This window comes from Littorina saxatilis, linkage group LG2 (genome assembly GCF_037325665.1).
Source record: "Littorina saxatilis isolate snail1 linkage group LG2, US_GU_Lsax_2.0, whole genome shotgun sequence".
Lineage (NCBI taxonomy): Eukaryota > Metazoa > Mollusca > Gastropoda > Littorinimorpha > Littorinidae > Littorina > Littorina saxatilis.
The window spans coordinates 71634770-71644249 of NC_090246.1; the positions used below are offsets into that span (position 1 = coordinate 71634770).

Below are 9480 nucleotides of genomic sequence, written 5' to 3' on the forward strand. Positions count from 1 at the left end.
GTAACGCTGGCATCTAAGTTTGAGACAGCTCAGTTTGCAACTCTTTACAGTCCAACATATAAAATACTTGTTTGTGGGAGCCTAGTACACATACTAAGACTGTGCCTTATGGTGTATTGATCTTTTAAGTTTTGATCGAGTCACCTCAGTTTGTCTTCTGAGAAAGTATGTAATGGCTGGGACGACTCAGCAACTTCAATATTCTTACAAATTAAACTTCCACAAAACAGAACGTTAACCAATGTGCAGGTAAAAAATATACTACAGTGGTACCTGCGATGAAAGGACACCCTTGGGACCAGCCAAAAGTGTCCCTACATTGCAGGTGGCCTTTCATGACAGGTATACTTTGGTAGAGATAATATAAAAAGGGACAAGAGGTGTCCTTTTAAGGGACGTACTGTCCTCTCATGGGAGGGTCCACACATCGCAGGTACTGCTGTAACTGTATCTGACAGTTACTATGAATTGTCATAATTTGTAAGAATATTGAAGTTTTTGAGTTGAAGTCAGATGGCCTTTATATGATCCAATGTTATACCTTGTAATGTAGACAGGCACCATGAATTAACAGCCACAGTAACCACTTTCCTCCCACTTTTTGATTTAATTAAGACACCATGGAAAGTGTAACACATATCACTTTCTACCCCACCTATGTTGACCAAGGATTTTTTTAGCCGAGACCAGCTGTGCTGCAGCAGGTCACTCAGAATTGTAGTAACTGTGTATCAACATGCTGGAATGCAGGCGTTAGATGGACGTTACAGGAAGCGACTGAAGCTAACAGTCTGAGCGGATATATCCGTACCTGGTCAGATAGTCATATGAGTGGGTACGGATTTATCCGTACCTGGGAGACAATGAGTTTAACATGCATATAAACATTGACATACATGTAATCACTCAGCTCTCACTTATACATAGCGCATTTATACAACAAATGTAACACCATTAAAATCACCTCAAGTGAACATATCACTTTACTGTTTATACACCTGTATGACAAAAGACAACACAAACATGCGTCATAGAAAAAACAATAAAACTGTGCAGGAAAATTAATACACCAGCAAGATATTGAGGGACCCTGTACATCTCGCAACTCTTTCACACTTAATTCTGACGTCTTTGATTGCACAATCAGATCAAAAAAATTTCACAATTATAATACATGTATTCAAAATGTTCTCGTTTTGTCTCACCTATATAATCAGGAGAGTGTTAGTACTGAAGTGTTCGGCCGGCTGGACGTAGATAAAAACCTTTACTTTGAGGTTATTCTTTTCTTGAACATGTTCGTTGCAAAATCATTGTAGTGTCACACAGTAGCTTCCAGGATTTGATGACTGCTAGACATGACCCAGGTCTGGTTGATCCTGGTCAAATGTCAAGGTGACAGTTCAGTTGAGTTTGGGTCAATAAGTAGGAAATTATCATTTTCTTGACTGCTCAGAGAGCTAGAGCAGCAGATGATTTGTGACCCTCCACCACGAAATGAGTCACATGTCACCTCGCGCGGTTCTGCGCTAGGCTTAATATAAGTCCGGGGAGTGTCTGGTAACAGTGTGAGGGTCACCTTAGTCACAGGCTTATAACTCAAACAGTTTTCGCTCTTTTCTAAAACAGTTGTCACCACTGGATAGAGCATCAAAAACCCCTTAGGAAAATGTAAAAATATGAAAATCATGCAAAGGTGACATGCGACTCATTCCGTGGTGGAGGGTCACATTTGTTTGTGATATTTATTACACTTTGCTTTTGGGATTATCACAATTAATTTTATCAAATATTTCTTCTTTTCTGGAACTTGTGAGTTTAAACTTAATAGGAACAGTCTAAATCTATGATGACTTTTATAATCATGATTCCTAAAGATAAAGCCCCAAAATATGCTTGACACATTAGCTTGCAAAAATGACACCTATATCATCAGCCTGCAGGACTAACACAGGAGAGAAACAATTATTGTGGGACTTTTTTGTGCTTTGCAATAAAGTGTTGAAAGCAGCTCACTAGTTCCCATTCAAGAAGTAAAAACATGCCTCAGAGAAATTCGGAATTCCTTACAATTTGATATGTGGTAGGTCACTCATTTCTCGAGCTATGGTGAAAATGTGAATATCAAGTCTCATGCCAAAAAATGAAACTGCAGGCTGTTTCCCAACCCTACCCCCTAAATTTCGCGGTCGTCATTTTGCATTCCCCATATTCATAAAAATCAATACATTTCAATTTCAGAGATGAAAGCAAGCATAGCTTTCATATTTCGCATACTTATACCCTACAATGTCAACAAAATGTTTACCAGCATTCCATGACCTTGACACAAGGTCACAGGTGAGTTCCGAGACTCTATAACCATTTCAGTATTTTGCAAAAACACAAACAGAAAAGGATACAAATCCTATACTGAAAGGGTTGTACATTCTGTTTAAAATCCGGAAAATAGAAGATATGCATCCTTTAAAAGGAATGCAGCAAAAAAATGTACAGTACAAAGAAGTGTGCAATGTTTTATAGAGTTTTTTATATGAATTTTGTGAGCGCTATTGGATTTTTTCATTTAAAGAAGTAAAAACAATGCCTCAGAGATATTCCAAATGCCTTAAAATGCGATACGTTATAGCCCACTTATTTCTAGAGCTATGGTGAAAATGTGAACATCAGGTCCCATGCCAAAAAATGAAACTGCAGGCAATTTCCCAACCCTACCCCCTAAATTTCGCGGTCATTTTTCATTCCCCACATTCATAGACATCAACACATTTCAGAGATGAAAGCAAGCAGAGCTTTCATATTTCGCATACTTATAGCCTACGGTGTCAAAAATATGTTGACCAACATTCCATGACCTTGACCTTCACACAAGGTCACAGGCGAGTTCCGAAACTATGTAACCAGTTGGGTATTTTGCAAAAACACAAACAGAAAACGATTAAAAATCTCTACTTAAAGGGTTGTATATTCTGTTTAAAATACAGAAAGTAGACGAAAGTCATTTTTTGAATGGAATGCAGTGAGAAATGTACAGTACACAGACGGTTGCAATGTTTTATACTCATTGTGTGCAGGCTGCTATAATGGCTGTTTTTCATTTAAAAAAGTAAAACATAATGCCTCAGAGATATTGAAAATGCCTTAAAATATTATATGTTGTATCCCACACATTTCTCGAGCTATGCTGAAAATGTGAACATCAAGTCCATTGCAAAAAACTTTCTTTCTTTATTTGGTGTTTAACGTCGTTTTCAACCGTTCAAGGTTATATCGCGACGGGGAAAGGGGGCAGATGGGATAGAGCCACTTGTTAATTGTTTCTTGTTCACAAAAGCACTAATAAAAAAATTGCTCCAGGGGCTTGCAACGTAGTACAATATATGACCTTACTGGGAGAATGCAAGTTTCCAGTACAAAGGACTTAACATTTCTTACATACTGCTTGACTAAAATCTTTACAAACATTGACTATATTCTATACAAGAAACACTTAACAGGGGTAAAAGGAGAAACAGAATCCGTTAGTCGCCTCTTACGACATGCTGGGGAGCATCGGGTAAATTCTTCCCCCTAACCCGCGGGGGGAACGCAAAAGCTATTCCTAGCTGTTCCTGTCAATTGAAACAACTCTCCTGACAGGCACTTGAATGTTTTGCTACTCCCAAAGCGTTACAGAACAAAAGCCTAAAATGGAATTGTCCTTAACCTTGTGCTGACATACAAACACACGTGTACAAAAAGAACGCAAAAGTCTGCGACGTATTGGCGCTCAATTAAAAACACGAGGTTTTGCGTCATTTTGTCAGCATTTTGTCATGTTGACGTCAATGAAATTGGGTAATAGTGACGCAAATGATCAAATCAAGACACAAAGAAACCATTGCAGCATCCGGTCTCGTTTCATCTGTGACTGCCAATGAGAGTTGATGAACGAGACAAAGCTATGCAGTTTCCTGTTGCAACCGAGACTATTTCATAAGTAGGCAGCCCCCTTAAACAGTCAGCATCACACATAATTGGCAAACTTTGACAAAACTGACATGTTTAATGGCTCATTGATTATAATTGTCTGTGTCAATTAGTGGCCAACTTATTTTTCAAATGCAAAGGCAAACAGAATACACATAAAAATATTAATACAATGACCCCTCCCCCTTTCATTCTGAATAAAACAAAAGCAATCAGATTATGTTATTGCATTCATGCTGACTTAACTGAAACATTTTTTTTACAAACAAACTAAGAAACAAATAAAATAAAATAAAATAAACTATCAAACATCAACAAACTAATCAAAATGATCAACCAGACAACTAACCTACCACCATGCATCTCCCTAGCCATTATTAGCAAAAACAATTTGATCAAGGAAAACAAAACAGAGGGGAAAAAAGAAATGCTGCTGGTGGGTGCAAGTATCTTTGGTTCTAACATACAAAAACAGCTAAAAAGAAAATAAAGTTATCAAATAAAAATTAAACGGCACACATACATGTATGTAACTATAAATCCTGGCGTGTATTATAGCTGATACAGTACACTAGCACATGCATTGACCTTTGATAGAGTGCATATAGACATGAAACTAAGAATTAATAAAACACAATAAGGTAGAAGCCACAAATTAAGGCTTTGTGCTTTTTCTTTTTTTCCTGCTAGATTATTCAATCATTGCTGTTCGCCTTGAACGCTACACTTGGAAAACAGATTCAGTGGAACTGGCACTTGTACAGACTGAATAGTTCTACATGTATAAAAGATTACAACTGAACTGTCCCAAAAACTAAGCAGAACAGACAAACATAACAAGAAATTGCACAACAAATTAGAGAAAATTGCTTAAATCAACAAAACATACTTTATGCCACAGCATGCAACAACATTTTTAAAGTGTAAATTACTGCTGATGGTGCGTGTGTTGGTGTGCATGGCTGGAGTAAATGTTTCTTAACCGCAATGTCAAGACAAATTCCCAACCTTGGGCATATAAAGGTTCTGTTTTCTGTATTCTGTACGTATTGAGAGAAGAAAAAAAAATGGTGATTTTGTGCTTTAACATTCTTCTTCTACAATCACAGTGTAATATGTTTAAGGAGCAAGCCTAAACATTAAACAATTCACACAAACATTCTGTCAACAAAACATACACTATAGTTGCTGCCTCAATAAAGTTTGAGTTTTAATGTGCAATTTAACACAAAAATCACAATTGATGCTGATTATAACAAATTATAAATGCAACTGTTGCTGCTGTTTGTAGTGATAATAATGAAAATTTAAATGATCTATGTATAAGGATAATGTGTTTAAATACAAACAGAAAAAAATCACAAACAAAGGTTTTCACAAACTGAAAGTGCATGTGCATGAATCGAGGCTTCAAAAGTTTGGAAATCCAGATCACGAAACTCATAAATAATACTCACTTCTTACATTGAGACCAGGCTTTCTTTCATTTCTCAGTGTGAATAATTCCAAGAGTGAAACCATTACAGTCTTTGGACACATTCAATCAGCGTGTTTCATCGCTTACACAAGTTTACGTTGGCAGCATGCCTGAATCAAATACATTGTACCCCATTATTTTAAAGTCGGAAAATACAAAAACAACAGGCATCAAAGAGCGCAGCGCTTATTTTGGTTGCACGACTAATTCTTTGCTGTGATATACTATGTCTTAATTAGGTAACAGACAATTAATTTTTTAATTCCTGGAGTGTCTTGTCATATTTGACTGGTTTTGCTTTAGATAATGGTCCATAAGTAATTACACCCTGCCATACATTGACATGAAAACAAAATTTTACTACAACCCCCCCACCCCCCTTTCTTGTCCATACTGACAGTATCAAGAAGGCGACACAGCATATCCACGTCCGACATAGTTGTACGGTGCATACATGCTGTATCCACGCAAGTGTCTGCAGAAATTGCACATTGTTTCCCTCAAGAAGACAATGGATGCCAGAAGTGCAAAGCACATCAGGTAGAGGGCAAATATCACAATGTATATCAGTGGACTGATCACCATGGTAGCGGGTGACTGCACAGTCATGGGTCAAGGCTGTCTGGTGGAACATCAAAATTCTGAGAGATTTGTTGTCACAAGGTTTCCTGAGTTCCGAGACGTTGCTGTTCATGCACTGGGTTTTGTGTCAGGACAATGTGTATCTAACTTGAGCAGAAGATTTTGTCCAGCGAAGATACATTAGAGTCTTTGAACAGAGAGATCAAATTTGTGTGTACGTACATCACAGAGTTTCATACAGCGAAATCACAGCAAAGTACCCTTGACCGGACAATACTGTTGGATCACATCGCAGGTGTCATAGAACATTGGAGACACGCACTTGATTTACAGTCTTACAGACTTAAAGCACCAGAGCTGTTGACCAATCAAAGTCAGCAATGACCGCTGTGAACACTGCCATGTTAACAGGACACGAAAGAAGTACTGCTGGCATGTCTAAAGTACAGTCAGTAACTGTTCACCAAGAAAAGTGCTACTCATTACACAAGAATATTTTGTTGCATGACTGACAATATTAACATGCAGTTGTCACGGTGATAACAAGCCTACTGGAGGACTTCACATAAAAGGTATCAATGAGGTATTATTTCTCTGGTACTTGCATGATCAGTTCAACACATTTTTGTCTGTATAGTTTCTCGTGGCTGTAGTTACAGTCAGACGGAATGGTCATCTATTGGCTTTGAAGTGCACAGGACCGTCAAAACAGCACAGACAATTTTGTTCCACAGTATATATATATCCAAGAGAAAGTCTGTTCTCAGTCAACACCATTCTGGTCACGTCATCCCCTGTGGAGCTTCTCTCGATCTCATAAGATGAAAATAATTCTGCAACAAAGAGAAAACAATCTTTGAGTCTAATTCATCATAAGTTTACATGAAGCCTGCTCACCTTAGCCAATGTTTTTGTAGGAATAAAAAGTCCCATCTGCATAACATACAAGCCAAAATGTAATTCCTCAATAGCATACCAGTTAGGTTTTAGAATGTGCAGTTTAATCTGGATTTTACCCCACGAAAAACAAATTATTGTATTAGTCACCCATCTGTCAACAAAAAAAAGCATGACTTTTTCTCTCATAATTGTCAACAAATCTTAGCACAATCGTTTTGAATATATTTTCCATTACTTGTTAACTAGTGAAGTGGGAAACTGCATGATGATTGATACTCACAGTCAAATTTCTGAAAATGCCATTCTCTGTATCTTGAGGTCATATAGTGCAGTTGAAACAAGCTTGTGTCTATATTGCTCATAAACTGTGTTTTCCACTGAAGTCTTCTAACCAGTCACACACAACACGGCAGCATTTTTGGCAGTCATTAACGGAAATAGGAACTGCTGATACTCACAGCCAAATAGAAATGTCATCCTTTGTATCTTGAAGTAACTGAGCGGTTAGGGCAATTGAGCCTCAACTGCAGCTGCCACCTGAAATAGACGTTTGTTTTTCAGGTCAGTATGTCCTGAACAAATGTTGCATCAGTTATACCTGTGTAGTCAGGATCTACCTAATTCCCATTGTGCTCATGCATCTTACTCGAGATAACACATATGGCAAGTAAATAACTGGGAGATGGGAGTGGAGGGGGGCACAAAATTGAGATTATAGCTGAAATCTAAACTTTGGCAAAAAAAGAGAAAAATAAAACTGTAAGCCATAAAACCTTGGACCCGTGACACATCATAAGTGATGAGTAAGGAAAAGCTGTACTTTCGTCATTGCCGCTGTTCTTCTTGTTGCACACACACACACACACACACTTATGAGACTTACTGTGCTATTGATAAAACAGCAACAAATAGTTTATCATTAATGCTCATAATACTTTCCCACGAAAAAATATGTTCAACTTAGGAAAGAAACTCATTATTTATAATCCATTATTTCTTGTCCAACCAAAAAATCATTTTTAACTTAGAAAAGAACCTCAATACTTGTAAATCCATTCTTCTGAGTGCAAGAAAAAAAATCCGTATCTAAAATGACACCAAGCAGTTGGAATATTTCCTTTTCATGTGCCTGTTATCTGTTAGTTCTTAGTTGTTCGCAACTAATCTCCCTGCATTGTTTGTCAAATATCATCTTGACCTGGGAGTGAAAAGAACAAGGTCACCACTATCCACTCTCATGTTTGACACTAAAACTTTATTTCCTGGTTTTAACCCTCTCTTTCTCTCTCTCTCTTTCTCTCTCTCTCTTTCTCTCTCTCTAACACACACACACACACACACACACACACACACAGCACACATATACATACACACACAGTACACATATACACACACATGCAGACACACAACCACCACCACCACCGCCAGACAAAAAATATGCACACAAACTTGCTGTAACTCAGGACCCGACCTGCATCTGGGAAGAAACACACATAAAGGGGATGGGGGTTTGGTGTGGCAGGGTGGTTGGTTTGGTAGGGGGCTTGGGGATGCAATGGGAATGGTGGGGTGGGGGGGGGTACAAACTGAGGGACAAATGATCAGATGGACAGCTGACAAATGGTGTATATCTGTCACCTTCTTTTCAATGTGTTCCTGTTCATACACTTTATGCTTAAGAGAAATCTCAATACTACACCCAATAAACGGGTTTGTGGGAAAACAAGCAAACAAACTAACAAACAACCAAACAATGGTTTCTTCATTTCCGTATCGTGCACCTATGCCTGGCCTGGCAAGGCCACCTACATCCATTGTGTTGTTGATGGGTATGTGCCAAGAGATAATTATGACAGAAATGTGTGTCAGCTCTGCCCAGTGCACAAGATTTGTGTACATGTATACACACATTTTGTGTGGATGCTTGTTTTTGCATACAGATTATTTATCAGAACTATGTTTTCCATAAATGAGGCTGTGCCAAAAGGTGCTCTGTCAGAGGGGGACATTTTATAAGAAAATAAAAGTAACAGTATCATTTCAACACTTACACAATGTGAAAGAATAGTCATTTGGACATACAATTCCAGTCTTAAAAAGATAACTCAGTAAAGCGACTTTGAGAAAATGATGTGTAATCGTAATTTTTGGGAATCTGTCGGATGTAACAATGGACATGAAAGACAAGTAAAATTAGTTGTAAACCTATATCATTTGAGCAAATTTTTACTTGTATCATTTATATAACCATGTAGCAGGTGTTTAAACTAAAATGTACTGATTGCTGATAGAAACTGAACACAATATAGTGCAATGATGATGTCATGTGTTGCATCCGACAGATAGCAATTACTAGCAGTTTGAATTCAAGAACAGCAAAGCACAGTTTTGATCAAAAACCAAGTTTATTCATTTGGTGAAGTTCTTTCATTGCTGTCAGAAACAATAACATTGATCATGCCTGGAGAAAAGATTGCCAGCCATACCATTCATCTGTCGGAGGTAACAATTTTTAGAATGGACACAAATTTTTTCTGCAAATGATGATGTCA

General features: G+C 37.8%; 1 long non-coding RNA gene across 1 annotated transcript in view; it reads right to left on the reverse strand.

Moving 5' to 3' along the window:
• Nucleotides 1–965: 965 nt before the first annotated feature.
• LOC138959650 (uncharacterized) overlaps nt 966–9480 on the reverse strand; it is a 52246-nt gene continuing 43731 nt past the window's right edge. Inside the window, exons 2-3 of the long non-coding RNA XR_011453766.1 lie at nt 7387–7465; nt 966–6861 (exon numbers count right to left, since the gene is read on the reverse strand). This is a non-coding gene — a long non-coding RNA (uncharacterized lncRNA). The remainder of the gene's footprint in view (nt 6862–7386; nt 7466–9480) is intronic.